At 37.6% G+C, this 14,627-nt stretch overlaps 1 protein-coding gene and 1 non-coding gene across 2 annotated transcripts in view; both read left to right on the forward strand.

Annotated features, from left to right (window-relative positions):
- The first annotated feature begins 2,381 nt into the window (after nt 1-2,381).
- LOC115513139 lies at nt 2,382-2,489 on the forward strand. Its single transcript, XR_003968565.1, has one exon. It is a non-coding gene; the product is annotated as a U6 spliceosomal RNA (small nuclear RNA).
- An 8,932-nt stretch (nt 2,490-11,421) lies between these two features.
- The window catches only part of HPGDS (hematopoietic prostaglandin D synthase), a 28,462-nt gene continuing 25,256 nt past the window's right edge, over nt 11,422-14,627 (forward strand). The window contains exon 1 of the mRNA XM_030313426.1: nt 11,422-11,456. The gene's annotated coding sequence lies outside the window, so the exon portion shown is untranslated. The remainder of the gene's footprint in view (nt 11,457-14,627) is intronic.

The following is a 14,627-nucleotide window of genomic DNA, read 5'->3' on the forward strand; positions in this document are numbered from 1 at the left end:
CAGACTGTGTACCTTAACACCTAACACACTTTGTCAGGAATCTGTTGAGCGGATACTATGAAGCTGGAAAGGAAGGAAAAGATGTGCATCATAATTGACGTAGAGTATTTTTAAGCAGTTTCTAGTAAAGAGTGGCCTGGGGTGGTCAGCCCAGGCTGATAATTTTGAGGGTCTTCCCAATTGGGAAAGCACATGGTGACATGGTGAAGGAACAGCTTCTCAGTTGCTGCTAATAGGCTGTAAGACTAGAATACATTCAGGGACTTCACCTCCCTCCTTAACATCACCGGGTGACACTGCCCCTCCTCCGTTTGCATGTTATCTTCACAAAGCATTTTGTTATGAAGATTTTTCCCCCTCTTTACTAGTATGCTTGCTATACTTTTCATTTTATTTAACCAGCTAAAACCTGCTGGGTGTGGGAGGTGGACAAAAGCAAAATGTAAGATCTTTCCCTTCTAGATCTTTCCACAAATCCATCCATGTTCTCACCTTTCTTACCCAATTCTCTACCCCTCACCTCAGCTCAACTCTCCCGAGGGATGGCTCTGCCCAACCGTTCATATAGAGAAAACAGGAACCTCTCAAATCAATAGGTGAACATACAAATTGCTATTTGGACTACCTGACGAAGAATAATAAAAGTTGGTAAAAGATTTTTAAAATATCTTAAGATAATATGTAAATGGGTAGACATCACATTAAATACTTTGGTCCCATGGGGCGCCTGGGTGGCGCAGTCGGTTAAGCGTCCGATTTCAGCCAGGTCACGATCTCGCGGTCCGTGAGTTCGAGCCCCGCGTCAGGCTCTGGGCTGATGGCTCAGAGCCTGGAGCCTGTTTCCGATTCTGTGTCTCTCTCTCTCTCTGCCCCTCCCCCGTTCATGCTCTGTCTCTCGCTGTCCCAAAAATAAATAAACGTTGAAAAAAAAAATTTTTTTTTAAATAAAATAAATAAATAAATAAATAAATAAATAAATACTTTGGTCCCAACTATTAGCCAGAGCACAACTTTGATCAGGGGACAATAAGTCCAGAACACTTTAGGCACAGAGACAAATAGTCTCAGAGGAAATGACAGAAAAAAGAAGCACTTGATAAGATTGACTCACATAGTTCAGTTTGATTTGTATTTCTAAATTTAATTTCGTGTATTTTCAGCTTTAGGAAAAACTAATATTTGAAAGTATTTATACTAAACCTTTAGATTTCAAGTTGATTCTTGAGGTGCCTTGGGGTGCCTGGGTGGCTTGATTTTGGCTCAGGTCATGATCTCACAGTTTGTGAGATTGAGCCCCGTGTCAGGCCTCAGAGCCTGCTTGGGATTCTCTCTTTCCTTCTCTCTCTGCCCCTCCCCCACCTCAGGCATGTATGTTCACTCTCTCTCCTCTCTCTCTCTCGCTCTTTCAAAATAAATAAACATTCAAGTTGATTAACTTAGTTAAATAATGAAGTAATGGGAAGTTCTAAGCTTGTAGGGAATGTTCCACAACACTTTTTTCCTTATCCTGAAGAATCTTCTCTCTGTGGTTATAAACCAAAACTCTGTGAAGCATTTTGGTGGCATTGTAAAAGTATAGGCTTTTAATCAACAGAGCTGAGTTTGAGTGCTAGCTACGTCCTAATAGCTGTATGACCTTGGGCAAACTTACACTACAAGCCATAATTTTCTCATTTGTACAATGGGTCTAAATTATATCTGCATTACAAATTTGCCATGTGCATTAAACAGCTCCACAACTATCATTATTATGAAATAAGCACACTAAATATTTGAACTGACTACAATTTTCTCACTTTATTTAAATTTTAATGAAAATTGTTTTCCAAAACTACATATCTGTAAGAAAATTATTCAGCGAACAGAATACTCAATTTCATATCCCATATCCTACATGGTCTCTGTTTTCCCAAGATTCTCCCCACTCCTTTTCTTTTTAAGACTGAGGGGTGGTAGGTGGGCAGGAGTCTGGGGGTTGAGAAGGGTAGGGCCACCAGGTCTCTACTGACTTTTAACCAATCCCCTTGTTTTCAGTCCTGAATCACAAGTCCACTTCTCTGGGTCTTGGAGTCCTGGTGTCTCCTGGGTTCCTCACAGTTACTGAGATGGCATCTCCTTAGTATACGCCCTCCTCCTCACTTTTAGGGAACCTTGGGTCATAACTGATTCCATGGGTTTGATGAGGTGTCACTCCTCCATTTGCTCACTGTCTGCCAAAACGTTTTTTGAAATGTTTCCTAGACTCTGCTTCTCCCCTTTCTCTTTGTCCTTGCTGACTATACCTTTTACATACTTCTACTGTCCCTTCAGTGGGGCTTGGGCTACTAACATGTGCTGTGAATATGTCATGCTTACCCAGCTCTTTGGAAAGAACAAGTTGGGTGCTCCCTTCGGCAACACATATAGTAAAATTGGAACGATACAGAGAAGATTAGCATGGCCCCTGTGCAAGGATGACATGCAAGTGGAAAGAACAAGTTGGGAAATGTTAACTATAGGATTTAAACTAGATATGAATAATAAACAAACAGAAAGCAATTTTTAGAACTTGAAGTAAAGGACATATAAGAATTGCAATTTTTCTGGAGAAAGAGCCACATGTTTAACTTGAGCATTTTCATCATATAACTCCTAAGAGAAGACAGGAAGGAGCTTGAACATGTATTTTTTAAAGCACATTTTTCAGGAATTTTGCTATCCTTACTCTTGGAATTTGTAAACAGGGCTTAATAAACAGAATCCAGAGAATAAGAACTAAAAACTAAACACTGGCTTCAAGTTCAAACTTCACTTTTTGGAATTCAAAGGCTGTTAGAAGAGGTGTTTGACTTTGATAAAAGATGCCTTTGATTTTCCGAAAAGAATGTAATGCTTTGCATTTGCTAAAACGGAAAAAATGGACCACGAACAGTGACTTCATCTGGGCGGTTGACATGTGTCAGAAGACTGCTTGACTCAAGCTGTGTAACTGAAGAGGCTTTGCTGAGGTCCAAAGTGTGTTTCTCTCTCATCAGCTGTTTTCAAACAGGAAAAAAGTAGAGATTCAAAATTGTTGTAGGACTACCACCACATCCAAAGAAACAGAATGAAAAACAAAGATTTGATTTGGAACATTTACAAAAACATAGTAACATTTTAACATGAAGTTTAAGTCAATATAACATAAGGTTTCATATGCATTTCTATTTATTTGCAGAAAAGAAAGCCTGTCTTTCCAAATTAGATCTTACAAAATGTCTGCAATGAGTAAGCAAGCCTCCATGAAGCTAAGATCTGCTCCTCAGTCTGGTTTATTTCAGAAATTTAATTAGGTCGCTCAATATTTCATGAATCACTAAAACCCCCAAAATATAAATTCATTAGAATATACATTTTGCGAAACAAGAAATACAAGAATACATCTGCCAAACATTAGTGAATCTGCTTTCAAGTGTTGCATCAAATTTAGAGAACATTTTAACAAAAAAACCTAATAAATAAAGGGATAGATCTGCATAGAAAAGGGAATACTTGCATCTGCCTATCAAAGAATCTTTTAACTTAGATAGTGATGGAAACCTGAAAATTGTCTCATTTGGTTTTTTTCTTTGCAAGTATTCTTACTAGATACCAAAAAGCACAGATCATAAGAACAAATCTTCATAGGAGACATCTTACAGTGCTGGTGACCAGTGTGCATTACATGTTGGTTGCATGAATCTTAATTGAGTGCTATTCTCATGGTAATTACTCATTTATGTGTATATTTTTAATTTCTTAATTTAATTGAAGTATTTAATTGTGGCAGGTTTCTCCCTTTGAAAGAACAAAGCACTTTGAGAGGAAACCAAATGGATTTTGAGGAAGAAAAGGAATAGCCAAATGGGCAACATGCCTAGCAAGCAATTGTACAAAGATCCTGTGATCACAGCACTGTTGTGTCTAATATTTGTTACATAAGCCACAGGGACTGTGTTAATATTTAGAAAGCAATTCTTTGCAGAATTACATTTACACATCTTCTTTCAGTTGGTGCCCATAGACGACAAGTTAACCATTTCTATAAATGGCTCCAAAACCCAGACTGATGCTGATAATTCTGGACCTTTTCCCCAGACTATGGTGGTTCATCCTAATTGAGGCCCATAGCTTCCCATGAGCTATTAAAACTGCTATATCAAAAAATGTACATACTAAAAACAAATGTATGTACTAGAAAACATACCATTTCCATCCTTCATGGATTAGGTCCCAGCATTTTGGAAACAACTGATCTTTTCTCTCCATATGGCTAAGGCTCATGAAGAACCAAAGTACTTATATAGCAAAACTGCATATTGGAGGCCAAAAAAGTTTTTTCTAGCATCACTTTGCTTATTGTTTTCTGGACCTTCTTGTTACTTTGCAATAGATGAAAACGGCTTTTCCTTTGCTTATAAAAACTTTAAAAAATATTCTTGTATAAGAGTGTGCTTTAAGATTTGAAGCTTCATCTAATTTCTGTGGTCATCACATAGAATTTTTCTTCCATTAGAGCACTTTTTCCCTTATAGACACAAGGCAGCAGATGTTAGTGGTATCAGCAGAACCAAGATTTCCTGATTTCCTTTCTTCTAAGCAATTTCCTCTCTGCATTACAGCCTAGTCTGAAAGAATTCTGCCAGAAATCTTCAATGTTTTATATAAAGGCATGCAAAATCAACTTTTAGAATGAAATGATGAAAAAACCTGCTTGGGAGAAAGAATTTAGATCAAAAATTTACTTGATGTGTATAGTCAGGCTAAAGGAAGTTGAAGAATCCTAAGAAATGGTGTCAACAAAGGGTAGAAGCCTGATAGACTGAGAAACATAGGTATGTAAATATGTATCACTTTAGTGATATATTTATGAGACAATTGAATGTAGTGATTAATAGCAAAAACTCTGAAGGTACACAGGCTGACTCAAATACTGGATTTCTGTTTGTTGACCTCAAGACCTTGGCAAATTAAAACACTGAGTACCAGGTACATGGTAGGCATAGGTGTCAGTGTTTGCTATTATTAGTCCTTTGTATAGTCTGGGAAGTTTTCTGACACATTCTTATTCTCCAAAATCTCCTTTTACTAGGAGTGCACTTGTGATGAACATTGGGTGTTGTATGGAAGTGTTGAATCGTTATATTACACCTGATTCTAATATTCTACTATTCTAATATGTATACCTGAAACTAATATTACACTATATGTTGAAAACTATAGAAAGCTTATGAAAGAAATTGAAGAAGACACAAAAAAATGGAAAAATATTCCATGCTTCTGGATCAGAAGAACAAATATTGTTAAAATGTCAATATTATCCAAAGCAATCTACATATTCAATGCAATCCCTATCAAAATAACACCAACATTCTTCACTAGAACAAACAATCCTAAAATTTGTATGGAACCAGAAAAGATCCCAAATAGCCAAAGCAATCTTGAAAAAGAAAACCGAAGTGGGAGACATCACAATCCCAGACTTCAAGACATATTACAAAGCTGTAATCATCAAGACAGTATGGTACTGGCACAAGAACAGACACTCAGATATGGAACAGAATAGAGAACCCACAAATGGACCCACAAACACATGGTCAACTAATCTTTGACAATGCAGGAAAGAATATCCAGTGTAATAAAGACAGTCTCTTCAGCAAATGGTGTGGGGAAAACTGGACAGTGACATGCAGAAGAATGAACCTGGACCACTTTCTTACCCCAACACAAAAATAAATTCAAAATGGATGAAAGACCTAAATGTAAGACAGGAAGCCATCAAAATCCTCAAGGAGAAAGCAGGCAAAAACCTCTTTGATCTTGGCCGAAGCAACTTCTTACTCAACACGTTTCCAGAGGCAAGGGAAACAAAAGCAAAAATGAACTACTGGGACCTCATCAAAATAAAAACTTCTGCACAGCGAAGGAAACAATCAGCAAAACTAAAAGGCAACCGACGGAATGAGAGAAGATATTTGCAAATGACCTATCAGACAAAGGGTTAGTATCCAAAATCTATAAAGAACTTATCAAACTCAACATCCAAAAAACAAATAACCCAGTGAAAAAATGGGCAAAAGACATGAATAGACACTTCTCCAAGGAAGATATCCAGATGGCCAACAGACACATGAAAAAATGCTCAACATTGCTCATCATCAGGGAAATACAAATCAAAACCACAATGAGATACCACCTCATAGCTATCAGAATGGCTCACATTAACAACTCAGGCAACAACAGATGTTGGCGAGGATGCAGAGAGAGAGGATCTCTTTTGCATTGCCTGTGGGAATGCAAACTGGTGGAGCCACTCTGGAAAACAGTATCAAGGTTCCTCAAAAAATTAAAAATAGAACTACCCTATGACCCAGCAATTGCACTACTAGGTATTTATCCAAGGGATACAGGTATACTGTTTCAAAGGAGCACACGCACCCCAATGTTTATAGCAACACTATCAACAATAGCCAAAGTATGGAAAGAGCCCAAATGTCCATTGATGGGTGGATGGATAAAGAAGATGTGGTATATATATAAAATGGAGTATTACTCGGTGATCAAACAGAATGAAATCTTGCCATTTGCAACTACGTGGATGGAATTAGAGAGTGTTATGTTAAGCAAAATTAGTCAGAGAAAGAAAAATATCATATAACTTCACTCATATGAGGACTTTAAAACACAGAACAGACGAACACAAGGTAAGGGAAGCAAAAATAATATAAAAACAGGGAGGGGGACAAAACATAAGAGACTCTTAAATATGGAGAACAAACAGAGGGTTACTGGAGGCGTTGTAGGAGGAGGGATAGGCTAAATGGATAAGGGGCATTAAGGAATCTACCCCTGAAATCATTGTTGCACTATATAGTAACTAAATTGGGTATAAATTTAAAAAAAATCAAATTTAATTTAAAAAATTACACTGTATGTTAACTGGAATTTAAATTGAAACTTAAAAAAAACCTGCAATCTCCTTTTTCTAGATTTCATGAGGAAAACACACCTCTCTAGATTAATATATTTTTCAAAATATGTAAAAAATCCAAATATACAAATTATTCTAATAAATACATTTTGCTTGCCTGCTTCTTGATAAATTCTAGGAAAGTGTTTTAATCTTACCAAGAAATTCTCTCTAAATTACTCTCTGCATTACTTTAGAGGCTGTAAATAGTAAATCCATCCTGTGACCTGGGATTATCAGAGAAGGTGACCTTATTCTGACCTTAGTACCTTTTTTGTTGCTAATTTTGGGAACAAAGATGGTTTGTGCCCCTGTAACTTTCAGTCCATGAACTCTGTGCCCCTTTGGACTTAGGTTTCATGTAAGAAAAAGAAAAAGTGTTTAGGAGGTAAATTATGTTATTGAATAATAGAGCAGAAATGATTTCAGAAGTCACCAGACCAATTCTTTTTTTTTCTTTTTTTAAAAATTTATTTATTTATTCTGAGAAAGAGAGAGACAGAGAGAGAGAGAGAGAGAATCACAAGCAGGCTCCATACTGTCATTGCAGAGCCCAACACAAGTCTTGATTTTGTGAATCATGAGATCACAACCTGAGCCCAAACTGAGTCGGACACTAAACCAGCTGAGCCACCCAGGCGCCCCGAATTCTTTTATCTTCTGAGAACAGGAATTCTAAGATGAGACAAGATGCTTTTGGGGAACAGGACAAGGTTAAGGCAGAGGTGGATTTAATGAATGCCTTTCCCTTACAGAGTATGTTGTAATGATACATAGAGACAGTAATTCATTCTGGAAAAATCTTAAAAAGGAAGGTAGCTTCCTCTATTGTAATGCTTATTTTCCCCATTTGTGGCAGAAGACTAAACATGAAAACTCAAGAATAAGATTAAAATATTTGAGGAATTTTATATCTAGAAATGCTTTCATGACATGCCCCAAGCAGTTATAACCATACTCAAGGATAAGCATGACATTTGTGATGTTATTTTAGGGGCATTAAATGACATAATACATGTTAAAGCACTTTGTTCAAAGTCTTGCTCACAGGAAGGAATTAACAAATATTAGCTATTGTATGACTATTATTTGCTTACCTCTGGGAATCCTCTTTCAGCCAAAAGGCTGGGCAGAAAAATATTTACTCACCATCTTGGAGATAATTATTGTATTATTCTTCACAGTATCTGAAAAGTCAGGCAAGAAGCATAGTGTTATCCCTGTTGAATTCTGGGAAAACATAGACACTAAAGATTTACAAGCACATTTCAATTACCCAAAAGGTTAGAAGCAGAAAGAGAAACACATTCTTCATTTCCCTATTTCTCCATCCCAAGTTTAAATGCTTTAGTTTCTGATGTTTTTAGTTACTTAAATAACTAACTGTGAAGAGGAAATCTGGAAGCTGGGTAAAGGAAGCTCTGTGGGCTTCTCCTAGAGACTTCCTTCTTTCTCCATCAACAGAGCAGCTGGAAAAGTAGAAATGGGTTTGTTTGAACACTTCCCCTTTACCGAAATAAAAAATAAATAAATGAAGAGGAACTAATATGTGGGCTACTTTTATGTTATATGTCATATTTTTTTATATTTATTTTTCCATTATTTTACCATTTTACAGATGAGGAAACTGATGCCAATGGATGGTAGAGTTCTGCCTGAATTTCCAGAGCTCAAAGTGGTAGGGTTCAGGTTCCAATTTTAGGTAAGCAGTCAGGACTCCAGGCTGGAAGTCTTCATCAGCACCTTGTATGATCGCATTACTACATAGGTTGGAAAATAAGAAAAACAATAACAAATTTGGACTCTGAGTCAATAGCAGTTAGGAACTTGCTAAGAAGTAAGCGTGCTCCGATTCTGGAGCTGCCAGAGAAAATGAAAGTATATTCAATTAAGTTATAATCGTCCTTCAAATGCTTATGGAGACACTATCATACAGATGGTCACATTTATTCATACTTATTTCTCACTTGGTCCAATCCGATGCACAGGGTGTTCATGAGGGGCATGGAGCATGTAGAAAATGGCACTAGCTAAGAGAGAATTGAGGTAATCTATGAAGGGTATTCACCCTGCATTTCCTCCTTTACCTTCCCCACACTCAAGCAGATAGCTGACTCTGAGTTCATCTCCTCAAGAGAGGATGAAGCAGGGTAAAAAATAAAAGTTGGCAACTGCTCCTCTTTCTGGCTTTTCGCTCCAAGGTCTAACTACAAAGAGGGCAAGGATGTTTCAGCATGGACTGGTGAAGGGACACGATGGATGGATCCCCTTTGGATGGATTGCTGACTGCATTAACCATCACTAATACTCATCGACCTCCATGCATTCACTGGATGCACTCATTGAATGCTCTCAGAGCCTTATAAGGTTGTTGTTACTAATATTGTTAAGAATGCTCCATGAGGGCAAGGATTTTTCTCTGTTTTTATTTACTGTTTAACCTCTACTATCCAGAATAGTACCTGGCAAAGATTAGGTACTCACTAATATTTATTGTAGAATAAATGCCCATCTAAAGATGGAGGAACTGAAGCACAGAGAGGTTAATAACCTGTGCAAAATCCCAAGGCTGGTCGTGGATGAGAAGAGTTAAAGCATACCCACCTGGGCCAGGGATGGGAGAAGCAAAAGGAGGGGAAATGTGTAGTTCTAGACAGCAGAGGGGCCCCGGGGCCATATTGTGCTGCCAGGGAGGTGGCAAGACCACTTTGAAGAAATGGCTGTGTTGGAGGGTGTAGAGTTGGAACTTGAGAAAGCATTCGAAGTGGCTAGGCTGCCACATTTGGGCAAGAGAGTGGCAGAATGAGGACACTGCAGAAGCAGCAGAGAGCTGCTGGTGGGAAGGCCATGCACACGTGAATGGCGGCAGCCTCCAGGACAGCTGCTGTAGATGGATGACCAAGAATTGAATGGCATTCCTCCCCTGAGAGATGATTGGTTGCTTTGTTTTCCTACAACCAAGAAAAATGGGCTGTAAAGCAGACTATTATTATAGAAAATGAGGCAAGTGCTATATCTTGTATATTTGATTTTTTTAAACCCAAGCATAACGTAGGAAGCGAATATTAAATGCGTCATCAGAAGGTGTAAGCTTTGATCTTAGCTTGTCCCACCCGAAATTCCTAGGCAATTTACCTAATTTCCCTATGTCTGTTTCATCATCTATAAAGTGGGAATTAGAAGTGATTGAGGTGAGGACAAAAAGGTTTTTTTGAGTGCAAGTTAAAACTCAGTGAAAGATAAAAAATACAATATGCTAATTTTGTATAGCTCCTATTTCCTTTGCACTTGATTTTGATTTACATAGATCTCTTTGGTGAATAAGGGGCTGGATTTATATCTTAAGCTTCCTGCAGACTTAATATTTATATTTTTCTTCATTTCTAATGTATACAATAAATGGGTGTAAACATATTATTCAACGTTTAAAGTGCTAATAAATAGGAAATATTTGACAGGTTGCTATTGCTGCCTATAAGTGTTATTTTCTAGAAGTTGCAAGCCAACCTGTCATTAATATGTTTCATGGACAATCTGCAGGCCCTATAATGCACAGGCAGGTATTTCACTGGATCCTTTCACTGAGCTGTCCTAATATTATACCTGTAATGAATTGGAGTGGAAAAAAATAAATTTCTAGAACATTTAGGCATTTGTTACTCATCTGTATAAGGATTATCAACAAGGTGTGTTAGAATCTTCCACTCCAGCTTTATGGCTCTTCTGAGAAAAGGAATGTAAATGAAATATCCTCGCAGTAATGAGAACTGTAAAGAGTCCTTGTAAAAAATGTGAATGGTTGGGAAATATAAATTGGGATCATTCACTCATCAAAGATATATTAGTACCTATGATGTGCCTGGCATTTCTTTCCACAATGAGGGCATAACAGTAAACTGAATAACAAGGCACCTGCTCTTATGGAGCTTACCTTCTGCTGGAGGGGGGTGAAAACAAACCAAGAAAATACACTCTATTGTCAGACATGGTAATGAAGAAACACACAGCAGGTAAACGACAAGACTGTTGGAGGAGGGTTCTGGTGAGGATGTGGTCGGCCAAGGGCTCCCCAACGAGACCAAATGAATTGAGGAAGCAAGCCACTTGTGTATCTGAAAAGAAGGCTTGCCTGTATTCCAGTTGTCTCATTCTCCAGGAGCCTGCGGTGTAAAACTTTAAACATAAATGAGCATGTAGCAATAGACACATGTCAGCACCTGTAACTTTGGTTCTATCTATCGAATGCAAATACATTAGATTATTTACACACAGAGAGCCTATCAAATGCCAAGAATAACCAGAAGTCTTTGCAGGCGGGACTGTTTGGTGAGCATATTTCATCTGAGAAATGAAGGAAGATACTTGGGTGGAAGTAAGTCGTCTTGACTCTCATTGGCTTGTGACTGTGACTTACTCATCATATAAACCCAAGATGCAGTCACTTATGAGGCATAGAAGATATTAGAGACTCCACGGAAACATAGCAGAAGTAAGTGGTAAGATTGAACTCTATAAAGATATGAAACGAGAGTGTTCTCTCTTCATCTTAGTGCTTATTTTTATTACTGTCATATTCTGTGTGTGACTGAGCAACTTTCTGATGACCTCTTTTCACTGTGCCACTCCCTCTGATCTGGTCTCATTCAGATCCTCCCTATGTTAGTGGCCAAATAGAAATCAAACAGTAATTTCTAAGAGAAATATAGGTACTGGAGATTTTTAAAGATTTTTAAAGATTTTAAAAGATTTTAAAATATCCTTTAAGTAGACTTTAACATACAAAATACAGTCAGTACAAGTGATGTTTTTTAATGTATGAAGTGGAAGTTCTTTCTTTCTTTCTCCCTTTCTCTCTTTCTTTTCTCTCTTTCTTTCTTCCTTTCTTTCTTCTCCCTTTCTCTCTCTTTCTCCCTTTTCCTTCCTTCCTTCCTTCCTTCCTTCCTTCCTTCCTTCCTTCCTTCCTTCCTTCCTCTCTTTCTTTCTTTCTTTCTTTCTTCTTTCTTTCTTTCTTCTTTCTTTCTCTTGGATTTTCTTTGTAATATTTTCTGTCACTTTAAGGCTCATTTTGTTGAAATGTCTTCATGTTTTGCCAAGAATTACATTCTATCATCATTTGGTTTCAAAGATAATTTAAGGCATTTACTCCAGGCTAAGAATTTGGGCTCACAGCTCCCAAAGGATATTTCAATTATTCCTCTTGCCTTGGCTTTAATGTGAGGCAGCCATTTAAAATGATATTTCATTGGTCTTTGATGGGAAAATAGAAATCCTGGCCTGCCAATGTGAAATTAAACATTCAGGGTTTGACTGAAATCAATATTATACTCAGTTAACAAAAATGCTGATATTTCTCTGTAGTCGTACAATTTAACTCCAACCTGGCAACTTTTCCAGAACTGAACTAGAAATGCTCAGGGACTCTGTGAGTGAAGGAAATCAACATTCTCTACCACCAACTGTTAGTAGGTAATGCAGTACTGTTATTTAAGGTCATAATGTGCAAGAAGTTCTTATGTAGACAATAGCATCTCATGTGATTGCTCTCTGAATCCAATTTTCGCATTTCAAAACACTGCAGTCTATATAATGGGAGTACAATTGTTACTCTATGTACTCTATGCCAGAACATTTTGTACAGGTTAAACATTGGTCAAGTTGAGATACAGCAAAGAACTGTTGGCAAATTCACAAATAATTTGTGTTTTTATACTTCAAATGTGTAGGTTATTGCATTATTCTCAAGAATGCTTGACTTTCCTTTTATTTAAGAGTAAGAGCTCATGTAGACCAACACTTTTATGAGTGAAATAAAAATAAATAGTGTTTAGGTTTTGAATTAATTTGAAAATGGCTAATACTTAATTCCCTATTTGTAAGTTTTTCTATCCATCGAAATTATTTCAAAAATTCAATTCCTTTTTTTCAACTATCTGCTGAAATCTTTTAAGTGCATAACATAGTAATTGAATATTAGCCTTTTTTGCCAGAGTTGAGTTTGGATTGTTATCTCCTTTCTGGTGCAGACATTAGCATTTTTGATACTGTTTTACTGGGCTCTTATAGCGATGTACAGAATAGGATATCAGCTTAGTTAAAATGAAATGGTTTTTTACAGTTTGTATTTTATCAATGACTGCATTAAAATTGCCTCTGGGACTGAATGCGCCTGTGTTTTGTGGTTATTAATCAGCTGAAATGTATCAGTGTTACATAAAGTAAAAAGAGCTGCAGGGGCACCTGCGTGGCTCAGTCAGTTAAGTGTCTTGCACGTCATTTTGGTTCAGGTCATGATCTCACGGTTTGTGAGATTGAGTTCAGTGTCGGGCTCTGTGCTAACATTGCGGAGCCTGCTTGGGATTCTCTCTCTCCCTCTCTCTCTGCCTCTCTATCTCTCTCTCAAAATAAATCAGTAAACATTACAAAAAAAAAAGAAAAAAAGGAAAAAGAGCTATAAACCAGGAGGAAGAAAGAAAGTACACAAGACAGAACTTTTCAAAAACACTATTATTGTCATATCAAAGGTGTACTTTCTAAATAAGTTTAGCATATATTAAAAGGTAAATCTTCTTTTGAATTTAATGGCTACATCTGTGTGAGTTCATATGTGAAAATTTCTATCCAGGGTATGTATTAGTCATCATTTATATGTTCTTTAAGAAACTGTATATCTTATTTTTCTTTTTTTTTAATTTATTTTTATTTTTTAATTTTTTTCCAATATATGAAATTTATTGACAAATTGGTTTCCATACAACACCCAGTGCTCATCCCAAAAGGTGCCCTCCTCAATACCCATCACCCACCCTCCCCTCCCTCCCACCCCCCATCAACCCTCAGTTTGTTCTCAGTTTTTAACAGTCTCTTATGCTTTGGCTCTCTCCCACTCTAACCTCTTTTTTTTTTTTTTTTTCCTTCCCCTCCCCCATGGGTTTCTGTTAAGTTTCTCAGGATCCACATAAGAGTGAAACCATACAGTATCTGTCTCTGTATGGCTTATTTCACTTAGCATCACACTCTCCAGTTCCATCCACGTTGCTACAAAGGGCCATATTTCATTCTTTCTCATTGCCACGTAGTACTCCATTGTGTATATAAACCACAATTTCTTTTTTTTTTTTAATTTTTTTTAACGTTTTATTTATTTTTGAGACAGGGAGAGACAGAGCATGAACAGGGGAGGGTCAGAGAGAGGGAGTCACAGAGTCTGAAACAGGCTCCAGGCTCTGAGCTGTCAGCACAGAGCCCGACGCGGGGCTGGAACTCACTGAGTGTGAGATCATGACCTGAGCCGAAGTCAGCCGCTTAACCGACTGAGCCACCCAGGTGCCCCTAAACCACAATTTCTTTATCCATTCATTAGTTGATGGACATTTAGGCTCTTTCCATAATTTGGCTATAGTTGAGAGTGCTGCTATAAACATTGGGGTACAAGTGCCCCTATGCATCAGTACTCCTGTATCCCTTGGATAAATTCCTAGCAGTGCTATTGCTGGGTCATAGGGTAGGTCTATTTTTAATTTTTTGAGGAACCTCCACACTGTTTTCCAGAGTGGCTGCACCAATTTGCATTCCCACCAACAGTGCAAGAGGGTTCCCGTTTCTCCACATCCTCTCCAGCATCTATAGTCTCCTGATTTGTTCATTTTGGCCACTCTGACTG

Source organism: Lynx canadensis, chromosome B1, assembly GCF_007474595.2.
Source record: "Lynx canadensis isolate LIC74 chromosome B1, mLynCan4.pri.v2, whole genome shotgun sequence".
NCBI lineage: Eukaryota > Metazoa > Chordata > Mammalia > Carnivora > Felidae > Lynx > Lynx canadensis.